This window comes from Hemitrygon akajei, chromosome 6, assembly GCF_048418815.1.
Source record: "Hemitrygon akajei chromosome 6, sHemAka1.3, whole genome shotgun sequence".
Taxonomy (NCBI): Eukaryota; Metazoa; Chordata; class Chondrichthyes; order Myliobatiformes; family Dasyatidae; genus Hemitrygon; species Hemitrygon akajei.
This window is the reverse complement of record NC_133129.1, coordinates 163,973,974-163,997,011: the sequence shown is the minus strand read 5'-3', so window position 1 is coordinate 163,997,011 and position 23,038 is coordinate 163,973,974. Positions and strand designations below refer to the sequence as shown.

The 23,038-nt window shown below is 39.5% G+C and overlaps 1 protein-coding gene across 2 annotated transcripts in view; it reads left to right on the top strand.

Moving 5' to 3' along the window:
- The window catches only part of lgr4 (leucine-rich repeat containing G protein-coupled receptor 4), a 153,331-nt gene that overhangs the window by 56,823 nt on the left and 73,470 nt on the right, over positions 1-23,038 (top strand). The gene's annotated exons all lie outside the window — the stretch shown is intronic.

Below are 23,038 nucleotides of genomic sequence, written 5' to 3'. Positions count from 1 at the left end.
AGAATTTATTAAACAAATGGTGGACTGCTTAGTACTTGGATTTTGCTCCCATGACGTCTGCTTGGCAAACACTTTTCTTTGACATTGGCTTAATGATTTGGATAGTGTCATCATCTATGATTTTATTTGGCAGCCAGATTAATGCACCCTTCTCCACAAATGATTAATGCTAAGGGTTAAATTTGTGATGCTAAAAACCAGTGTCAGATGTATTGTATATTAAATTTAGGTGTTTTCATTCATTTCATGTTGTATTTGAAATTGACACAATTACAGACTATGATTTCAGGACTTGTTTCCTTCATGGGTTGGTTACTTTGGGTCACCGTAAATCTGTTACTTTGCTGCAGAATACAGAATCCAGTAGGGCAAAATATAAACACAAATGGGGAGATCAGAAAAACAAACTTTGCTTAATAAATTGAATTGAATCATGCTAGTCACTTATACTTTTGCAATTAAAGATGGTGTGCAATTTAGTGTGCCAGCCGTGTGCATCTACTGTACATAATGTTTCAATTGTTCAGATTGTATGAATAAAATACTGTCAAATATGTTTGTTTTTTTTAAGAAATAAAGATAAATGGCAAGAGTCTTCCCCCCCCCCCCCCCACCTTTTTTATCCTCTATGATCATTCTTTTTAGTGTGGTTAGATGAAAACAGTTCACTATCTCAAGCTCTGTTATGATGACTGTATGAAGTGGGAAATACAAACACCAGGCTGGACATAATAACATGGAGGATGTGGCCTGCAGTTGATGAGCTTGGTATTAAGTAGGAAACAGAACAAGCAACGGATGGTCAGGGTAGCCCAATGGTTAACAGTCAGGGAATATAAATACCAGTTTGCTCCGGGATTAGAAACATAGAAAACCTACAGCATAATCCAGGCCCTTGGGCTCACAAAGCTGTGCCGAACATGTCCCTACCTTAGAACTACCTAGGCTTTACCCAGAGCCCTCTATTTTTCTAAGCTCCATCTGGCCATCCAGGAGCCTCTTAAAAGACTCTATCGTTTCCGCCTCCATTAGCACTTCCAGCAGCCCATACATGCACTCACCACTCTCTGCGTTTTTAAAAAAAAAAACAACTTACCCCTGACATCTCTGTACCTGCTTCCAAGCACCTTAAAACTATGCCCTCTCGCGCTAGCCATTTCAGCCCTGGGGAAAAGCCTCTGACTATCCACACGATCATTGCTTCTCAATATCTTGTACACCTCTATCAAGTCACCTCTCATCCTCTGTCACTCCAAGGAGAAAAGGCCAAGCTCACTCAACCTATTCTCATAAGGCATGCTCCCCAATCCAGGCAACATCCTTGTAAATCTCCTCTGCACCCTTTCTATGGTTTCCATATCCTTCTTGTGAGGTGACCAGAACTGAACACAGTACTCCAAGTGGGGTCTGACCAGGGTCTTATTATAGTTGCAACATTAACTCTTGGCTCTTAAACTCAATCCCATGATTGATGAAAGCCAATGCACCGTATGCCGCCTTAACCACAGAGTCAACCTGCATAGCAGCTTTGAATGTCCTATGAACCTGGACCCCAAGATCCCTCTGATCCTCCACACTGCCAAGAGTCTTACCATTAATGCTATATTCTGCCATCATATTTGACCTACCTTGGCTGTCCTTGGCTTTCCCTACTCCCTTTCTTGAATAAGGAAACAACATCCACAACCCTCCAATCTTCTGGAACCTCTCCTGTCCTCACTGATGATGCAAAGATCATTGCCAGAGGCTCAGCAACCTCCTCCCTCACTTCCCACAGCAGCTTGGGGTGCATCCTGTCCAGTCCTGATGACTTATTCAACTTGATGCTTTCCAAAAGCTCTAGCACATCCTCTTTTTTAATATCTACATTCTCAAGCTTTTCAGTCCACTGCAAGTCATCCCTACAATCGCCAAGATCTTTATCTGCAGTGACTGCTGAAGCAAAGTATTCATTAAGTACCCTGCTATCTCTTCCGGTTCCTTACACACTTTTCCATTGTCACACTTGATTGGTTCTATTCTGTCATGTCTTATCCTCTTGCTCTTCACATACTTGTAGAATGCCTTGGGGTTTTCCTTAATCCTGCCTGCCACAGCCTTCTCATGGCCCCTTCTGGCTCTCCTAATTTCATTCTTAAGCTCCTTCCTGCTAGCCTTATAATCTTCTCAAGTCATATCATTACCTGGTTTTTTGAACCTTTCATACTCTTCTTGACTAGATTTACACCAACAGCCTTTGTGCACCATGGATCTTGTACCCTGCCATCCTTTCCATGTCTCATTGGAACGTACCTACTCAGAACCCCACACAAATATCCCCTGAACATTTGTGACATTTCTTCCATATGTTTCCCTGAGAACATCTGTTTCCAATTTATGCTTCCAAGTTCCTGCCTGATAGCCTCATAGTTCCCCTTACTCCAATTAAACGTTTCCCTAACTTATTTTTCAATTCATAGAATGAAAAAGTTTGTCAGTAATTGCTATTTTTTAATGAAAGTAGTTATTATAAAATTAACTCTGAAGCAATCAGAAACTACTCTTATGAATTCCCATCATCAGTGGAGGCATCTTAATGTCTTGGACGTGGCTTATTGATACAGAGATGAAGAATTTTAAATCCACCCCCCGCCCCCCCAAAGATTTAGCTGGGTAGAATGAGTCCCGAGAGTCGGTGAGAGGCACAAAAGTAATTGTGAATGTTTTGTAGGTAGTTAACTGGTTTACACTGAGGCACTTAAGTAAATTGTAAAATTGCCCCCAAACCACCTAACGACTTTCCATTTGACATTTCTGTTACTAATTTCGATCATATCCTTTCCTGAACCTCTATGCTTACCTTCATTAATTTGTGTTGGGTAATAGATATAGCATTTTGATTTGGCAGTGCTCTGGATTGGCTTGATTTGGAATGACTCCCTCTTTTCCAAAACTAAAGCCATTGACACTTATTTGAGTATCTTGATCCCATTTAAACATCCTCAAAGAATTTGGCATCTCTTTTCCTATTCCTTTCTGATTTTTTTTTGTGAACTACTTGGTCACGAAGTAGGTTCTGCCTGTACAAAACGTAGTTTCACATCCTGCTATAGTTAGAGTTCAGAACTGAATGTCACATCAAGACCTGGGATCTGAAATCCACGAGGGTGAAAACATAAAAGAAAATCAAACATGAAGCATTCACATTATCAATTCAAAAGAAAATTGAAAGGGTAACAGTGAAGTTAGGCCAAAGAGATAATTGAATATGAACCAATAAAGTCTGATTTAAAAGTATGAGTCACTTACTCTCATTCATTTGAACTATCTCTCTTCCCGCCATCACGGACATTTACACTACACGCTGCATCTGCAAAGGAAACAGCATTATGAAGGACCCCTTTGCACCCCTCATACAATCTCTTCTCCCTCCTGCCGTCTGAGAAAAGGCTCCGAAGCATTCGGGCTCTCACGATCAGACTATGTAACAGTTTCTTCCCCCAAGCTGTCAGACTCCTCAATACCCAGAGTCTGGACAGACACCTTGCCCTATTGTCCTGTTTATTATTTATTGTAATGCCTGCACTGTTTTTGTGCACTTTACTCAGTCCTGTGTAGGTCTGTAGTCTAGTGTAGTTTTCTGGTTTTTTTATGTAGTTCAGTCTAGTTTTTGTACTGTGTCATGTAACACCATGGTCCTGAAAAATGTTATCTCATTTTCACTATGTACTGTACCAGCAGTTATGGTCGAAATGACAATAAAAGTGACTTGACTTGACTAAAATAGGGTGGCTAGCCTGGTTAATGGTGTAACATCCAGAAGGCCAAGATGGAGGTGAATGTAGACCTGCTTCTACTGCATCACATTGCCCTCTGACAATATAAAGTCACAATAGGGCCCTGAATGCATTACATTTAATGTGTCAGCCTAAGCCTGTGTTCATTTAAGGAAATGCATATTTTAAGGACATGGCCAACCCCCTCAACAATATGTGCTCCATTTTGAGTACTGTTGGATGACCTATCAGGGGGGAAGCAACGGTGGCCATGTCTCTGGCACTGAGTGTGGCTCTGTGGATCAGAATGGTAGGGAACTGAAGAGGATGGCAGCAGTAATAGGGTACTCTATAGTCAGGGGGACAGATATGTAATTCTGTGGATGAAAAAGGAAACATGGATGGTAATGTGCCTCCCAGGTGCCAGGGTCTGCAATGTTTCTGGATAAGTTCACAATATCCTTAAAAGGGAGGGTGAGCGGGCAGAAGTCGTGTTGCATATTGGTACCAACAACATACAAAAATGAAGGAAGCTGAGAGGCAGCTTCATATGTAGTAATCTTGAGATTGTTGCCTGAGCCATGTGACAGTGAGGATAGGAGTAGAATGAGGTGGCAGATAAATGTATGGCTGAAGAATTGGAACAAGGGTCAAGGATTCAGATTTCTGGATAATTGTGACCTCTTCTGGGACAGGTGGGACCTGTACATAAGGGATGTGTTGCACTTGAATCCAAGGGGAACCAATATTCTTACTGTCAGATTTACAAAAGTTGTTCGGAGTGGTTTAAACTAATATGGCAGGGGGATGGGAACCGATATGATAGTGCTGAGAATGTGTCAGCAGGTTTACAAGTAGATTATGGCTGTAACATAAATGTAAAGAAGGACAAGGCAATGTTTGGGTACAAATACAGACAGCAAAGAGTTAAATTGTACCACAGAGGCAATATTCAAAATGGCGAAGAATGCAGGACTGGAGATACTGTATTTAAATGCTTGTTGTATTTGGAATAAGGTGGATGAAATTGTTGCGCAGTTAGAGATTGGTCAGCAGGCTGTTACGGGCATCTGAGTTGTAGCTGAAAGAAGACCATAGTTGGGAGCTTAACATCAAAGGATTTACTTTGTATTGAAAGGACAGGCACAAAACATAGGTGGTGGTGTGGTTCTGTTGGTAAGAGTTGGAATCTTTAAAAAGACATGGGGTCAGAGAATGTTTAATATTTGCAGGTGGAGTTAAGAAACAGCAAGGGTTTTTAAAAAAAATTATGGGAATTGTATATAAGCCTCCAAATAGTAGCCAAGATGTGGGATTGAGATTGCAAAGGGAGCTGGAAAATGCATGTAATAAGGGTAATGACACAATTGGGATGGAGGAATTCAGTATGTTATAGGGATTGGGAAAATCAGGTTGGTGTCGGATCACAAGAAAGGGAATTTGTTGAATGGCTACGAGGAGCTAGTGCTTGAACCTACTTTGGGAAAGGCTATTGGTTGTTGTGTAATAAACCAGATTTTATTAGGGAGCTTAATGTAAAGGAACCCTTAGGAGGCAGTGATCATAATGATTGAATTCATACTGCAATGGAATAAAGGGAATTACAGAAGTGTGAGAAAGGAGCTTGCACAGGTACAAAACACAAAAATACAACTGCAGATGCTGTGGATCAAAGAATACGTACACAACGCTGGAAGAACTCAGCAGGTCAGGCAGCATCCGTGAGAAAAGAGTAGCCAACGTTTCAGGCCGAGATCCTTTCAGGAAAATTTGCCTGATAAATCTGTTAGAATTCTTTGACGAAGTTACAAGCAGTATGGAAAAGGAGAGGCAGTGGATGTCATTTACTTGGATTTTCAGAAGGCTTTTGTAAGGTGCCACATATGAGGTTGTTTAGTAAGATAAAATTCTGTAGCATTACAGGAAAGATACTGACAACGGCTTACAGGCAGGAAACAGCGAGTGTGAATTAAAGGGGCCTTTTCTGGTTGGCTGCCAGTGACAAGTGGTGTTCCTCAAGAGGGTCAATATTGGGACTGCTACTTTTCACATTGTTTGCCAGTGATTTGGATAATGCAATTGATAGCTTTGTGGCAAAGTTTGCAGATGATACAAAGTTAGGTGGAGGGGTAGGTAGTGTTGAGGAAGCAATGTGATTGCAGCAGGAGTTGGACAAATTTGAAGAACTGGCAAAAAAGTAGCATATGGAATGGTGGGAAATATATGATAATGCATTTTGGTAAAAGGAACAATTAGCTAAATGGGGCGATAGTTCAAACATCAGAGGTGCAGAGAGACTTAGGAGTCCTTGCACAAGACTCCCAGAAGGTTAATTTACAGGTTGAGTCTGGTAAAGAAGGCAAATGCAGTGTTGGCATTTATTTCAAGGGGGATAGAATATAAAAGCAAGGAGACAATGCTGAGGCTTTATAAGACACTAGTCAGGCCACACTTGGAGTATTGTCAACAGTTTTGGGCCCCATATCTCAGAAAGGATGTGTTGTTATTGGAGAGAGTCCAGACGAGGTTCACGAGGATGATTCTGGGAATGAAGAGGTTAACATATGAGGAGCATTTGGCAGCTTTTGGGCCCGTATTTACTGCAATTTAGAAGAATGCACGGGGATCTTATGAAACCTACCGAGCACTGAAAGGACCAGGCAGGGTGGATGATAGGGTATGGCGAGAAGACAGGTAGGTGTAAGAGGATGAGCCACGATGGAATTGCAGAACAGACTCGATGGGCTGAATGACCTATTTCTGCTGCTATGTCTTATGGCCTTGAGGACCTCAAATGCAGTCTTCTGGACAGTACTGATGCTTGCTGTCTGTTTCTGAGACCAAATCTTAACTTACAGATATGTGGGTTATAACTGAAGAACAAAATGGCTAGAGTTGCTTAGCACTAAAGTGCAAGGGTGTTTATTAAGTGCATCAAAAAGATCAAACTTACAAAAATGTGAAAAGAAAACTGCCAGTATTTATAAAAGATATCTAAATGAAAACACAATAACTAGCTCCATACTATTTTCCAGTGTGAACTCTTGGCAGCCCGATCTTTCTGCCCGAGAGTAGTGAGCTTCTTTAAATTAACATTAAGGCATACCATTTTTAGTTACCAACATTTAATTTTAAACTGCACATGCATTAGAATATGATACACTCCACAATGTAAGTTACAACCATATTAGAAAACGGAAGTATGTACCCTAAGAACAATATACAAACAATATATTCACATTTACACATCCCCATTGCTAAAGAAATAGAATATTCCGATGTGTAGGGGGGGGGAACGAATGCATGCGCGCGCACACACACACACACACTGTTTACTGAGCGCTGTTCATCACAATCAGGCTTCTTGAGGCACAGGAAAAGTATAACTATCAATGTTCCTGTAAAATCCTCCCTCCAATGCTGTGGGAGCACCTTCTCCAAAAAGAATTGTTCAAAAATAAGAATGTGTATAATCCTTAGGAAAATGAGCAGATCAATATCAGCATCCTCTTGCGTGCAGCATCCTTATCATTGAGATCCTGGTTATTCTAAATTGGTTACATTAGGCTGGCCATGTTATTCACATGCCTAATACCGAACTCTATAAATAAATACCATCTTCTGAGCTCTTCAGTGGGAGGAGTTAACCAGGCACATATTGGAAAAAAACACACTGATGTTCTCAAAGCTTCCCCACTGACTCCAGGGAATCTTTTCTCATTGACTGCTTAAAAAGAAGCATTTAAAATGGTATTGAAACCCTTGCTACCATGCATTGAGAACACATATTAGTTTTACACAAATGATTGAAGAATGACAAACTACTCAATACTTCCTTGCATCCTCTTCAGATCCCCTCCTAACCCCCTAGTCTTTCCATCAAACAATCAGTCACCTTCTGTGTCATGTATGAGCAACAGGATCTGAGGTTCCCATAATGACCTCATTGACTGCCTCAGAACCCGTAAGTTTCCTTGGTGGGTTGTGGGGGGGGGGGGGGGGGGTGGTAGAACCACTTTCTAGGCAGCAAATACAATACCCCAAGTTGGTAATACAGGTAATGCTTCGCCTGTAAGGAGCGTCCCTGCACGTTGGGAAGGAAAAAATTTAAAAATTAATTTGTGGTATGTTGTCCTATTATGTGTACTAGTAATATGAGCTGGTTAGGTGGATGTTGGTGGAGATGGAAAAGTAAACAAAGAAGGCATTGAAGGGATGGACCCTTTTGGAATGCTGAGAAATGAGGAAAAATGACTGCTGGTTTCATCACATTGAAGAGGGTGGAAAATACATAATGATCTGTTGAATATGGAAGGTGAACTTTAACTGTTCTGAGTAAAAGAAAATATGAGATTAGGATAATAGAACACTGCCACCTTATCACATTCGAAGTTTTATCAATTGTTGGCCATTTGTACTGTTCTAACAATACTCAACTGTGTACCCCCCCCCCCCCCCCCCCCAAGCTGTACATGATCTTTATTTGGAAATTATCACGTTTCCTCATTGCATCTAAATCTTGCAACTGCTTTATAATGCTGTGGGAGCACTTTCTCCAGAAAGACTTGTTCAAAAATAATCCTTAAATGGTAAATTTAAAGCAGAGGTTGCTAGGTTCTTGATTAATAAAGGCATCAAAGGTTACACGGAGAAGGTGGGAGTATGGGGTTGAGGGCAGATCACCTATCAGCAATGATGGAATGGTGGAGCAGACTCAATTGGCAAAATGGCCTAATTCTGCTACAATGTCTTACGGTCTTAAATTTGGACGGGAGTTTAGACAGCAATAAGTGTTCCTGATTCTGCAAGACTTCCTAAGAAGAATACATTGAGCTTTTGACAATTTATCAAAAGTAAATTTAAAAAGTCTTGTAAGTTTATTTAAGACTTTTTTATTCAAATTGTTGTCCTTGTCTGCAGGCTTTTACTCCTGTTTTTAGGCTGCATGCATCAACACATGCTGGTAAAATAATTATATATTCAAATATGTTGCTATAAGATCCAAAACAAACATGTCAGGGTTAGTACCCACTTTTCTACTGCAAGTTGTCTTTAAAATTCTTTCTCAGTCTTCCCTATCACCTGCCTCGTGTAATGTGTAAGAACTTTTCCAACATTTCATAAATTAAGTTGAGTCCATCTGTTCTGGTGCCCTCTACCTCTTGCCCTGAACCATCTGTCCTCTATGTTGACATCTTTGCTTTAACTCTTGTTATGTCCTTGCTCATCTTGTACTTGATCCATATACTACTCACTGAACCCTGCTCCTTTGATAATTTTACCTTTTAAGGCAAGCCACTTATGCAGCTTGTTACATTTTCTTTGAGCTATTTTTGGAATACTTCGTTGGTAGGCACAATTATCAAGGATAGTTCCACAGTTCATCTTATTTGAAAGACCTCAGCTTCAGTTGTGCAGCACTCGCAGTAAAATATTAGCTTCAATTTAGATTGATTTGCCAACACCAACATTTTATTTAAATCCTGCTTATTTTTTTTATTTTGGCAAAGTGTGACAAACATATGATTCAGTGGTACACAAGAGCAGTGTTTAACATTCCCAGGGGAATGCCATGGAGACCCAAGTTATTGACACAGACCATGGGTCTATGGTGCAGAAGGGAAAGAGGGAGAAGAGGGGAGCAGTAGTGATGGGGACTCAATAGTCGGGAACAGGACCCCAAATAGTACCTTGCCTCCCAGGTGCCAGGGTCAGGGACATCTTGGATCATGTCCACAGCATTTTGGAGGAGGAGGAAGAGCAGCCAGATGTCTTGGTACATATTGGTACCAGTGACATTGGAAAGAAAAGCAAAGAGGCCCTGAAAAGAGAATTTAGAGAGCTAGGCAGAGAAGCAGAACCTCTAGGGTAGTAATTTCTGGATTGCTGCCTCTGCCACATGCCAATGAGGGTAGAAACAGGATGATCTGACAGATTAATGCGTGGCTGAGAAGCTGGTGCAGTGGGCAAGGCTTCAGGTTCTTTATTCATTGAGATCTGGGGGAGGTACGACCTGTACAAAAGTGACAGGTTGCACCTGAACTGGATGGGGACCAATATTTTCACGGGCAGATTTGTTAGAGCTGTTGCAGAAGGTTTAAACTAAATTGGTAGGGGGTAGGAACCAGAGTGAAAGGACTCAGGATGGATGGTAAAAAAACAAAGATAACATGCATTCAGACTGTCAGGAAGGGCATGCAGATGATGGGACAAAATTGTAGTCGGCAGGGTGAGTGTCAGTGCATTAGGGATGCAGAATCAAAAAGTGTAGCAAATACATTACTCAAAGTGTTATATCTCATTGCACGGAGTATAAGAAATAAGGTGGATAATCTTGCACTATAACAGATTGTCAGGTATGATGTTGTGGCCATCACTGAATTGTGGCTGAAGGATGGTTGTAGTTGGGAACTGAATGTCCAAAGTTACCCCATTGTATTGGAGGGACAGAAAGGTAGGCAGAAGTGGTGGTGTGGCTCTGCTGGTTAAAAAAAAAAGCATCAAATCAAGAGAAAAATGTGACGTAGGATCAGAAGATGTTGAATCCTTGTGAGTTGAGTTAAGAAACTGCAAGGGTAAAAGGACCCTGATGGCTTCCCAACAGTAGCTGGGATTTGGACTACAGATTACAATGGGAACTAGAAAAGGTGTGTCAACAGGGCAATGTTATGATAATCATGGGAGATTTCAACCTGCAGATTGATTGGGAGAGCCGGATGGTTAATGGTTCTCAAGAGAATGAGTTTGTTCAATGCCTACAAGATGGCTTTTTAGAACAGTTTGTCGTTGAGCCTACTATGGGATCAGCTATACTGGTTTGAGAATTATATATGAACTAGAGGTGATTAGATAGTTTAAGGTAAAAGAACCTTTAGGAGGCAGTGATCACAATATGGTTGAGTTCAACTTGAAATTTGATAGGGAGAAAGTAAAGTCTGACATAGCAGTATTTCAGTGGAGTAAAGAAAATTACAGTGATATGAGGAAGGAGTTGGCTGAAGTAAATGGGAAGGCAGGGATGACAGCAGAGCAGCAATGGTGTGAGTCTTGGAAAAATGAGGAAGGTGTAGGATAGATGTATTCCAAAATTGAAGAAATACTCAAATGGCAAAATAGTACAACTGTAGGTGACCAGGGAAGTCAAAGCTATGTAAAGCAAATGAGACGATATAACAAAGTAAAAATTAACGGGAAAATGGAGGATTGGGAAGCTTTTAAAAACCTACAGAGAACAACTAAAATAATCATTAGGAGGGAAAAGATGAAATATGAAAGCAAGCTAGCAAATAATACCAAAGTAGATATTAAAAGCTTCTTCAAGTATGTAAAAAAAAATGGAAGAGAGGTGAGAGTGGATACAGGACCACTAGAAAATGAGGTTGGAGAAATAATAATGGGGAAAAGGTGATGGCAGTTGAACTAGATGTGTATTTTGCATCAGTCTTCACTGTGGAAGACACTAGCAGGGTGCCAGATGTTGATGGGTGTGAGGGAAGAGAGGTGAGTGCAGTTGCCATTATAAGGGAGAAGATACTCAAAAAGCTGAAAGATGTAAGGGTACATAAGTCATCCAGACTGGATGAGCTGCACCTTAGGGTTCTGAAAGAGATAGTGATAGAGATTGTGAAGACATTAGTAAAGATTTTTCGATCATTGGACTCTGGCATGGTGCCAGAGGACTGGAAAATTACATATGTTGCTCTGCAGTAGAAAGGAAATTATAGACCAATTATCCTTATCTCAGTGTTTGGGAAGATGTTGGAGTCAATTGTTAAGCATGAGGTTATGGATTACTTGGTGACACAGGACAGGATAGGACAAAGTCTGCATGATTTCCTTAAGGGAAAATCTTGCCTGACAAACTTGCTGGAATTATTTGAGGAGATTACAAGTTGGATAAATAAAGAGGATTCAGTGGAAGTTGTATATTTGGGCATTCAAAAGGCCTTTGACAAGGTGCCACACTTGAGGCTGTTTACCAAGTTAAGAGCCCATGGTATTACAGGGAAGTTACTGGCATGGTTAGAGCATTGACTCCTTGGTAGGAGGCATTGTGTTGGAATAAAAGGGTGGTTGGCTGCCAGTGACTAGTGGTGTTCTGCAGAGGTCAGTTTTGGGACCCTTTTTATGCTGTATATCAATGATTTAGATGAGGGAATAAATCTTTGTTGGCAAGTTTGCAGATTATATGAAGATTGGTGGAGGGGCAGGTTGTGTTGAGAAAACAGATTGGCTGCAGAAGGACCTTAGACAGATTAGGAGCACTGGCAAGGAAGTGGCAAATGAAACACAATGTTGGAAAATGCATGGTCATGCACTTTGGTAGTAGGAATAAATGTGCAGACTATTTTCTAAATGGGGAGAAAATCCAAAAATCTGAGATGCAGAGGGACTTGGGAGTCCTTGTGCAGAATATTGTTAAGGTTAACTTGCAGGTAGAATCAGTGGTGAGGAAGGCAAATGCAATGTTAGCGTTCATTTCAAGAGGTCTAGAATATAAGACCAGGGATATGATTCTGAGACTTTATAAGGTACTGATGAGATCTCACCTTGAGTATTGTGCACAATTTTAGGCTCCTCATCTAAGAAAAGATGTCCTGGCATTGGAGAGAGTTCAGAGGAGGTTCACAAGGATGATTCCGGGAATGAAAGGGTTGTCATACAAGGAATGTTTGATAGCTCTGGGTCTGTACTTGGTGGAATTTAGAAAGATGAATCTCATTGAAACCTTTCAAATATTGAAAGACCTAAACAGAGTAGATGTGGAAATGATTTTTCTAGGATCTAGTCTAGGACAAGAAGTCACAGCCTCAGGATAGAGGGGTGTCCATTCAAAACATGCGGAGAAATTTCTTTAGCCAGAGACTGGTGAATTTGTGGAGTTTGTTGCCACAAGCAGCTGTGGAGGATAGGCTGTTGGGTGTATTTAAGGTAGAGGTTGATAGGTTCTTGATTGGACATGGCATCAAAGGTTATGGGGAGAAGGCCAGTGAGTGGGGCTGAGGAGGGGTAGAAAGGATCAGGTATGTTTGAATGGTGGAGCAAACTCGATGGGCCAGATGACTTAATTTTGCTCCTTTGTCTGTGGTCTTAATAAGATAATCATCAGAAGTTGGGTTGTGGACACACCACCTGAATTCCATTAAGTGAGATCCATGGTAAGATAGTAAAATTAAGACTTGTTTCAGCTGTCAAGATCACAGAAATAAAAAGTGCAATAAAGGATGCAGAAGAGGTTTACGAGTGTGCTGCCTGGATTAGAGGATATGAGGTATAAGACATTAGACAAACGTGGTTGTTGTCTCTGGAGCTTTGGAGACTGAGCAGAAACCTGCTAGAAGTTAATAATATTGAGAAGCAGAGATAGGGTAAACAGTCAGAATCTTTTTTTACCCAGGGTAGTAATGTCAAGTACTAGAGGATATGTATTTAAAATGAGGGGAAAAGTTTAAAGGTGATGTCTGGGTTACTGGGTGCCTGGTTGGGACAGCTAGAAGTAGTGGTGGAAGTAGATATGATTGTGGCATTCAAGATAGACATTTGAGTATGCAGGGAATGGAATGAGAGGAATTGTGTGTAAGCAGATGAGATTCAGCTTCATTCAACATCATGTTCAGTGTGGACCAAAAGAGGCTGTTCCTGCATTATACAATAACCACACAAGCCTGGATTTTTCCTGAATGTCCTTGCTGTGCATTCACCATTATCCTGAACGTCCTTACTTTGAAGCTAAATGACCCTGATATTCAGACACATGAAAGTTACTAAAAGTTAAACAACTCGGGTTTTAAAAATTAGTGAAAAGGAAATGCTAAGCTGGAATTGTGAAAAATTAAATGATAACTTACCTTTCTTCCTAAAAGCTAACAATTCCCGTCATAGAAAAATAGTGCATCTTTCTGTGCCCTTGCATTCATAATCCTATTTTACTAAGTACCAAGGATTTCATAGGCAACACTTCGCACTAATCAAGCCTCAGCTAATTATTGGAGATGGAGAACATAAATTCACCTTCGACTGGAGGGTGTATGTAGGGGTGGTGGGAAGAGAATTGGGAATGAAATTTCACTTTTGATAATGGTATTAAACAAGATGTTATTTGTTGCCAGGTTCTTTCTTCATTCTAAAAAGAAATTTGCTAAGCCTGGGCACTAACTTGATTCAGTTATTTGGTGTGCAAACTTAATTAGCAAGAAGCTAATTCTATGTAGGACTGGCACATGGTTGCCACTAAATCTATAATCTAGCCACATTTATTTATGTACCTGAAAATCTGAAATAAGTGGAAATGCTGATTTACAACCAAACTTGAATACTTCTAGCATTTTCTCATTACTTTCAATCAGTGTGTTTAGAAATTAAATCCATTAGAAGTATTGTTTTGTGTTACATCTGGTAACAAATGTAAATAATAGTTAAAAATTAAAAATAACATTTTGTATCAACTCTATCAGCCCACTAACTAGGAATGTCTATTGGCTCAGCTTTACACCAAGTTTTTAATAGCCACTAATTGAATGTTGGTGGGGTGGGAATAACAGTGGAGAAAAGTGGAAAGCGCGAGTCTTTTGTAAAATTATTTCAACAGTATAAGGAAGTTAAGATTGCTGTCATTATAGCTTTTGTTTTTATTGGTGTAAGAAAAATACTTGTGTGTTGTATGAAATGGTATGGGTATGGTCCTATTGTGTACAAGCTGTTAAATGATGCTTTTTTTGTTAACACGGTTTGGCACTTGATTATATAATTCTTTCATGTTGCAAATGCCTTGTTTGTATGCTAATGCACCAATATGGAATAAATTAATCTTGTAAGGAAAATCTTACTAGATTGCTACTGTAAAAGCATACGTCCTCATATGCTTTGTTGAACGATTATACATAGATATTAGCTGAACTCCTCAGCCAGGAGCCTCCCACACTTCACCAGTTGTATCCTGTCTTTTGGAGGATTGCCAAAGTCTGGAGATGGATTTATTATGAAGTATAATGTTGGTTGGTTACTGAGGCTTAATAAACAGGATTTGCCTTGAGCACCTAAATATTTTCCGTCTTGTTAAGGCATTTACTGTCGATTTGTTTCATTACAAATCCCTTAAGTTTGTGATTGCAAAGTGTGTTTTTCATGTTTAGTCTGATGTTCTGTAATGAGAGTATAGTTTTATTTCATTAACAATTTGCAACCAATTTGCCTGGAATGAGTTAGCAACAGAATATGCATTGTGACTTCAGTCTTTTTTAACTGAGGGTTAGAAATTTTGAGTTACCGTAGATTCCGGACTACAGAGCGCACCTGATTAAAAGCCGCTGGCTCTAATTTTAGAAAGAAAATCAATTTTTTACTTGTACAGGCCGCACCGGATTTTCGGCCGCAGGTGTCCCACATTGTAATATGAGATATTTACACAGAAAGATATTACACGTGAGGATTTTTTAACTTTTAATTAAATCCATATGGTAACATAAACAAATACATATTGCAAATGCTTTTTTTCGAACCGTGCCTGTAACGCGGCTACTTTTAAATATACGTTGCGTATACTTTTTTACTGAACAACATTCCAATATCTCCTAACGACTGGTAAAAAAATATATATACTGCAGCCTACCAGGAAAAGTTATTGATCGCCTTTAACTTAAAAGCAGCGTTTTCGCTCCGCCGCTCGCCCCCCGCCTTCCCGTTTATCGCAAACCGGCATTTTTCCCACAAGACGCGGCGAAACTGGGTGTGACGTCATAGCATCCCGCGATGTTGTACAGAAAACAAATATAGTTAAAACACTTCTAACTTTAACTAACAAATGAATTACTAAGCGAAAATATTATAAACTAAATAACTGCCATAAAGGCAGCACAATGCTTTTCTTCGAGTGTTTTCCATGTTGATGAGGGTGAGTACAAATGACTGATTTACAATAATTTAATTGTGAAAGTGCGCTTGATTTATCGTACAATTTCATTGGACCTCTGTGAACTACTCATCAATTTTATTGGTCTACTGTTACGAGGCAAAATGTTTTTGGCGGCATGAAAAAAATCATGCATTAGCCGCACCGTATTAAAGGCCGCAGAGTTCAAAGCTGTTCAAAATGTGGGAAAAAAGTAGCGGCTTATAATCCGACATCTACGGTACTTTGATTAAGTTACATGAATACTACTAAACTTGTTTATTACTAGGATTAAATCTGATTGATTAATGCTTCATGTTACAGTGAGATTAATCCCCAAAAATGGACTCTAGCCCAATAAAAACCTTTGAATATTAGAAGTGTAATATTCTGGTGCTGGCAACTATTTTCCTTAATATATTTAATTTTTCTACACTAGGGATGACTTTAGAGTACTGATGGTGGATATCATCTTATTTTACATTGTGCACTTTGAAAATGTCTGTCATTGTTAGTCTGTTATTCAAAATGTTTCCCCATGTTAAAATTGTTTAAAATTTATTTTTACCTAAATCAGAAGAAAATGTAATATTTTTAAAGTACTTCCATCACTTGATTACAATCTTTTTTTCTTTTGTTCCTTTCTTGGGCATGTGGGTTTCTGTCTGCTTGCCTACCTAGTTGCTCTTTTCATGTTGAAATATCTTGGTCAGAGATTTGCTATGGGGGAGAAAAACTGTCAGTGCTAACTGTTTTAAAGGAGGAAATCTCCCATCAGTGGTCTCTAAAATGTGTGTAAGCGGTTAAATGAAGAAATTCAAAAGCTGCCTTTGCTTAATCTCTGTTCCTGTATGATAACAATCTTAATTAGTCTAATTGTATTTTTTCACAGATTTTTGAGTAAAACTCCTTGAAATATTACATGAAATAAAACTTTTAAATTTTAGACAAAGCCAAGTTTATTGTTTATGACCTCTTTGGTCCAATAATGTGATTTCTATACCATAAATTGTCATCAGCTTGGATGGATGATCCAAAATATAATCTTTAAAATGTTTTGAAGTTTCTATTTCAACTTGCTTTAATCGTATGCTGTTACAGTCTTTAATATTGGTAAAGCTAAGTATAAGTATTTTTCTTTCATATGTTTTGTGATGTGAGAATTCTGCGTTGTGGCTGGAATCTTGAGATCCTTTGTATAGTTGGCACCTGATAACAATTGACATCAGGAAATGTGAAATCCTTGCCAAGACACTGATCTTTCTAGGCAGTTTTCTTGGGTCTTTGTTGTAAATACTGTTGCACAGTTGTTAATGGGAAATCTGATTAGATGGATTCCACAACTGAATTCTATTAATGTATAATCTTAAAATCAACAAAGATTTTAGTTGGAGAGCATACCAGTTGTGGAGATCATTTTCCTAGTGGAAAGAGTGGATATTTTTCAGAAGGCAAAGCTTTATTACTAAAATAACATGAATATGGCATAGATTTTAATCATGTATTACTAAGGTTGCAATCTATTAGATATTTTGTTAAAGGAGGATGTAACAGCAGTATTTAGAGATGACAGTCTTAGGGGACCATCTAATGAAGGTAGAATTTTAACTTAGAAGGTCACTCTAGTGAAGCTCGATTATAGACCCAGTCCCCATAGTCAATCGGAATTTGAAGAGTTGTGTAGAGAAATTGTTCATAGTTAAAGGAATAATGGGGTTGTATTACTGGAAGGTTTTTAATCTGCCTGATATTTACAGGACTAGAGTGTTAAGGGTCTGGACTGTGCAATTTGTGCAATATGTCCAGGAAATTTTCCTGTATCTATATATAGAAGACATTACTTGTGAGAGTGCAATGCTTGACTGCCCCTTAGGGAATGAGGTAAGGCAAGTAATGAAAGTGGCAGTCAGGGAGCACTTTGACTCTAGTGGATATAATTCTTTGAGTTTTGAGGTAGTGTTGGAAAAGGATAGGTCAGGCCTATAGGTTAAAATCATAAACTGGAGCAGAGCTGATTTTTGAGAAATGAGGCAGGATCCAGTTGAGGTTTATTGAGCCTGTTTGAAAGGAAAGGAATGAATAACAAGTGGGAGATTTTTAAGAGTGTACTAACAAATGTTCAGGAGCAGCATGTTCATGTTGGGGTGAAGGTAAACCTAGCAAGATTAGGAAACCTTTGATTACTATAAAAGATTATGAAAACTCTTATGAGGGCCAAGAGAGTGTATGAGGTGGATCTGGTAGATAATGGTAAAGAACATTCCAAGATGTTCTATAAGTATATTAAGTCTAAAATGGTAGTCAGGGACAGAGCAGGTCCCTTAGATCAACAGGGCTACCTACATCTTGAACAGCAGGAGATGGGTGGGATTTTTAATGAATATTAATGAATATTTCTTCTTTGTGTTTACTAAGGTGAAAATCATAGTTGCTCAAGTGTTAAGGGAAACAAGTGAAGGGCATTCATATTGCCAGGGAGGAGACATTTGCAGCCTTAAAATGCACAAAGGCTGGTCTCCAACATTGTGAGAGGTTACAGAGGAATTTGTGAAAGCTCATGTGAAAATGGTTCATTGGGACAAATTGAAACCAGTACATTTTGGCCCAATTGGACAGCTACCCCACTTAGCCAAAGTTTCATGGAAATTGTTAAAACGTATTCAAAAATGCATACTACCATTTAACTGAGTGACAAATTATATTTTTTAATCAAATACAGAATGAGTTAGAACACTACCAAAACTACAGCTGTAGTTATCAATGGAGGAGTTCATTCAGTGTACGCTGAACTGACTGGAAAGGAACAAAATCAGCACAGACACCTTGTGCAGATAGTGGACTACCTTCAAACAGTGCTTTCAATTGTTGTGTCCTTCACATCTTCATTTTAATTGTAACATTCAAGATGATTGTTGTTATCTTTAAATTCTTCATAGTTTCTAACTTGTTGAAGTTGTGAAATAGTTTCATTTTCACTCCTGTCTGTTTCTGGCATCACCATGCATGAATGCTTGATACCCCAGTGAGCGAAAAATGTTCTGTGTTCTGTAATTGCCTTAGTGTTTATTACTTGCCAATCATCAGTGACAAAAAATCACTGTTTTTGAACACAAGCATTCAAGTGCCTGTTTAAAAACTGTTTGTGTCATGTCAAACTTGAGTTTCTAGAAAGTATTGGGACCTAGAGGCAAAAGAAAATAAAATTTAAAAGGAAGTGCAAGAATTCACTGATAGACCAGACAGAATCTACTGCCTGAGGGCTGCTTCTGCCTGGAACATTTGGGCCGACCCCACAGCATCACAGCGGCGGTCCGGGAGCAACGTTGGAATCTGCGGTAAGATGCCGAACTTTAAATAATTTGAGAGACTGTTTCTTGGAAAAGAGCACTGCTGTCACTGAGTTTGGGTAAGTGCTAACTTTGCCACGGGAATCATCGCGCGCAGGCACTTCTCGGATACGACGCAAGACTTAAGAAGGACTCGCGAACCTTTGAGAGAGTTCGCCCAGTTTGAAACCATAATGGTCGGAGGCCATAATGGTCCAACAGAGAAACGGAGGTGCAGGTCCAAATTCGTCTACAAAGTCCGAGAGGCAGCCTGTTTTTTCACCTAATGACTGACTTATGAGTAGACTAATGACTTATTTATGACTTATGACTGATTACTTATGACTATTGACTAATAAGTAACGGAACTATCAAACTGCCGCACTTGCGAAAAATAAAAGGGGATTAAAAAAGAAAAGTTGTTTGGTCTGTTCTGATACGGCATCAATGAATATAGCATTGAGACAGTTTTTTTTATAAACAAAAACGTTTATTAAACACTGCTCAAAAAAAAAACAAAAGTAAACAGACGACTAACTTAACCGGAAGTTAACTGCTATACGGCAACCCGAGCAGTTCTTAAAGTGATAAATGCGAACACAGTTCTTAAAGCAATAAATGCAAAAGTCCAAATGATTTACACAATCAATTAGGAGAGACTTTCCTGAAGTAACGAATTCCTTGACAACGTGACGTTACTGTGGATCTGAGGCGATATATGCTTGCCCGAAGGATTTACGACGAAGGAAATAAAAATGGCTTAAAGGCACTGACCTTTCCTTGGCAAATAACCCTGCTCCAGCTCTTTCTGCTCTTATAGCAGGGACTATCTCGGATGCAGGTTACTATCTCTTTGAACGAAGATTAAATAAGGTCAATCCTGTATTACTGCCGACAACACCAACTTCTGTCGATCCTTTGGGTCTCCGTACGTCCATAAATCTTCACTCTGCAACTGGACTAAACTGGCAGCGTTTGGTGAGACTGCCAACAATAACCTTTGAGACTTAAGGCAGAAAGTAAAACTCCACTTTAAAACAAAACTGTGTCATGAGACGAATACACAGCATAACGGAGTCACTGACGAATTAAACCATGAACTGACCTGTGTCACATCAAGGCTTTCCCCTTTTATACCTGTTGAAACAGGCCATCATATGACCTCTCACTGGCGGGAAAATTACATTACTCCACCATCACAAGACCATTACATCATGCTCAGCAGAGACTCAATTACATCATGGTCATGTGACAGTCACAAGATACCCACAGGGTATGTAACAGGTCATTGAGTGGAATCCGGTTAAAAAACCTTCGGGTAGGCGAATTCAGTCCCTTTCAAGTGGGGAAGCCACATGTGTTCAAAGAAGGACAAGAACTCCGACTTGACAGTTTGCTTTAAGCACAGTGTAGTATTCTAATGGCCACACAATGTGTTTGTGACTAGCGCTAGTTAGAAAATGTTCGGCAGCAGTCTCCTGCCCCAATTAAGTGGCCTAGTGTCCCAAATAAACGAAAGGACTCATGGCTGTTTTCTTGATTTGTTTTTGTTCTTTAAGAGTTCTCTCAAATAAGCTGCTGCCCCAATTAACTGCTGGCCCAATAACCAGAATCCACTATATTTAGTTTATTGTTAGTCTCGGACGTTTCTGAAGACTGGAAGGTGGCCAATGTTGTCTACTGTTTGGAAGGGTAGTGGGGACAAATCAGGGACTGTAGACCGACCAGCCTGACCTCAGTAGTGAGGAAGTTACTGGAGGGAGTTCTGAGGGACAGAATCTGCCTGCATTTGACAAGACAATCTGATTAAGAAGAGTCAGCTTGGTTTTGTGCATGGGAAGTCTTGCTTGACAAGCCTCTTAAAGTTCTTTGAAGAACTAACCAAAAAGGTAGATGAGGATAGGGCAATGGATATTGTCTATTTGGACTTTAGCAAGGCCGATGACAAGGTCCCATATGGTTGGCTGGAGGGTTGGGCTCCATGGAATCCAGGGAGATCTAGTTGGATTGAAACTTGGTTTAGAGAAAAGGTATAGTGGTTGAAGGTTGTTTCTTGACTAGAGGTATGCTGCAGGGGTCGACACTTGGAGTCCTTGTGATTCATTATTAATATAAATGATTTTCATGTGAATGTACAAGGCTTAATTAGTAAGCTTGCAAATTATATAAAATTAAGTTATTGTAGATTATGATCAGTTAGGGAAGTGGGCCAAGAAGTGGCAAATGGATTCCTGTACAGGTAAATGTGAGGTGAAATGTCGTAAAACAAAGAAGCAATTACCATTGATTTATATGGGAAAAATTTTTGAGTGTTCCCAGACCCAAAAAATAACCTAACAATTCAAACCAAATAACACATAAAACCTAAAATAACACAAACATATAGTAAAATCAGGAATGATATGATAAATATACAGCCTATATAAAATAGAAATATTGTATGTATCCTGTAGTTTCACATCGGGAAGACAGCAAGCCAAAATCAATGTGGAGAAAAAAAATCAGCAGGTACACGCATACATACATACATACATACATACATACATACATACATACATACATACATACATACATACATACATACACGCATGCGTGCACAACTGCCCACACAAAGCCTCATGGTCATGGTAGTCTTCCTCGGGGTAAACACACGTATAAAGCGGGTGTCTTTTTTTCGTAAAAGCGAAAATCCTTTGGTTAGCGAAAACAGGTACTAATGTAGGTCCTTAGTAACAGCAAGCTGTCATAAAGCAAATGTTCGAAAAATGGGGCCACCTGTATTGACCAGTAACACTCTCATCTACAATGATGAAATACTTTTGAGAGGTTCGTTAGAGCTCAAACCAACTCCTGCCTAACCAAAGTCCTGGACCCGCTGCAATTTGCCTATCGCCACAATGGGTCTACATCGAATATGATCTCATTTGCACTTCACATGGCCTTAGATCACCTGGACAATACATACACTTGCTTCAGGTTGCAGTTTATTGACCACAGCTCAACATTTAACACAATTGTTCCTACAGTTCTGATTGAAAAGCTCCAAAACCTGGGCCTCCCTAGCTTCCTCTGCAATTGGAACCCTGACTTCCTTTACAGATCAACAGTAACATCTTCATCTCAATGATAGTCAACACTGGCACACCTCAAGGATGTGTATTTAGCCTACTGCTCTACTCTCTCTACACCCATGACTGTGTGGTTAGGCACAACCTAAAAGCTATCTATAAATTTGCTGATGACTCAGCCATCATTGGTAGAATATCAGATGCTGACAAGAAGGTGTACAGGAGTGAGATACATCATCTCATTGAGAGGTGTCAAGTAACAACCTTGCACTCAACAGCAATGAGACCAAAGAGTAGATTGTGGACTTCAGGAAGAGTAAAATGAGGGAACACATACCAGTCCTCATTGAGGGATCAGAAGTGGAAAAAGTGAGCAGTTTCAAGTTCCAGGATGCCAACATCTCTGGGGGTCTAACCCGGGTCCAACATATCAATGCAGTTACAAAGAAGGCACAACAGTGACTATATTTCACTAGGAGTTGGGGAGATTTGGTATGTCACCAAAGACACTTGCAAATTTCTAAGGTGCACAGTTGCAAGTAAAGGTTTGTAAACCCTTTGTAATTACCTGGTTTTCTGCATTAATTACTCATAAAAAGTGGTTGGATCTTCATCTAAGTCACAATAATAGACAGGCACAATCTGCTTAAACTAATCTAACACACAAACAATTGTACTTTTGATATCTTTTTGAGCACAATGTTTAATCATTCAACGTCCAGGCTAGAAAAGTATGAAACCCTTGTATTTAATAATTGATAGAACAGCCTTTAGCAGTAATAACCTCCACCAAATGTTTCCTGTAGCTGCTCATCAAAGTTGCACAATGGCAAGGAGGAATTTTAGTCTATTCCTCCATACAAAACTGTTTCAGTTCATCAATATTTCTTGCCTACCTTGCATAAACAGCCCTCGTCACCTCTGTTACTTGTCCATTCCAAAACACAGATTTTCTTCTTTTTAAACAATTCTTTTGTTAATTTTACTCTTTTCTTTCAGATC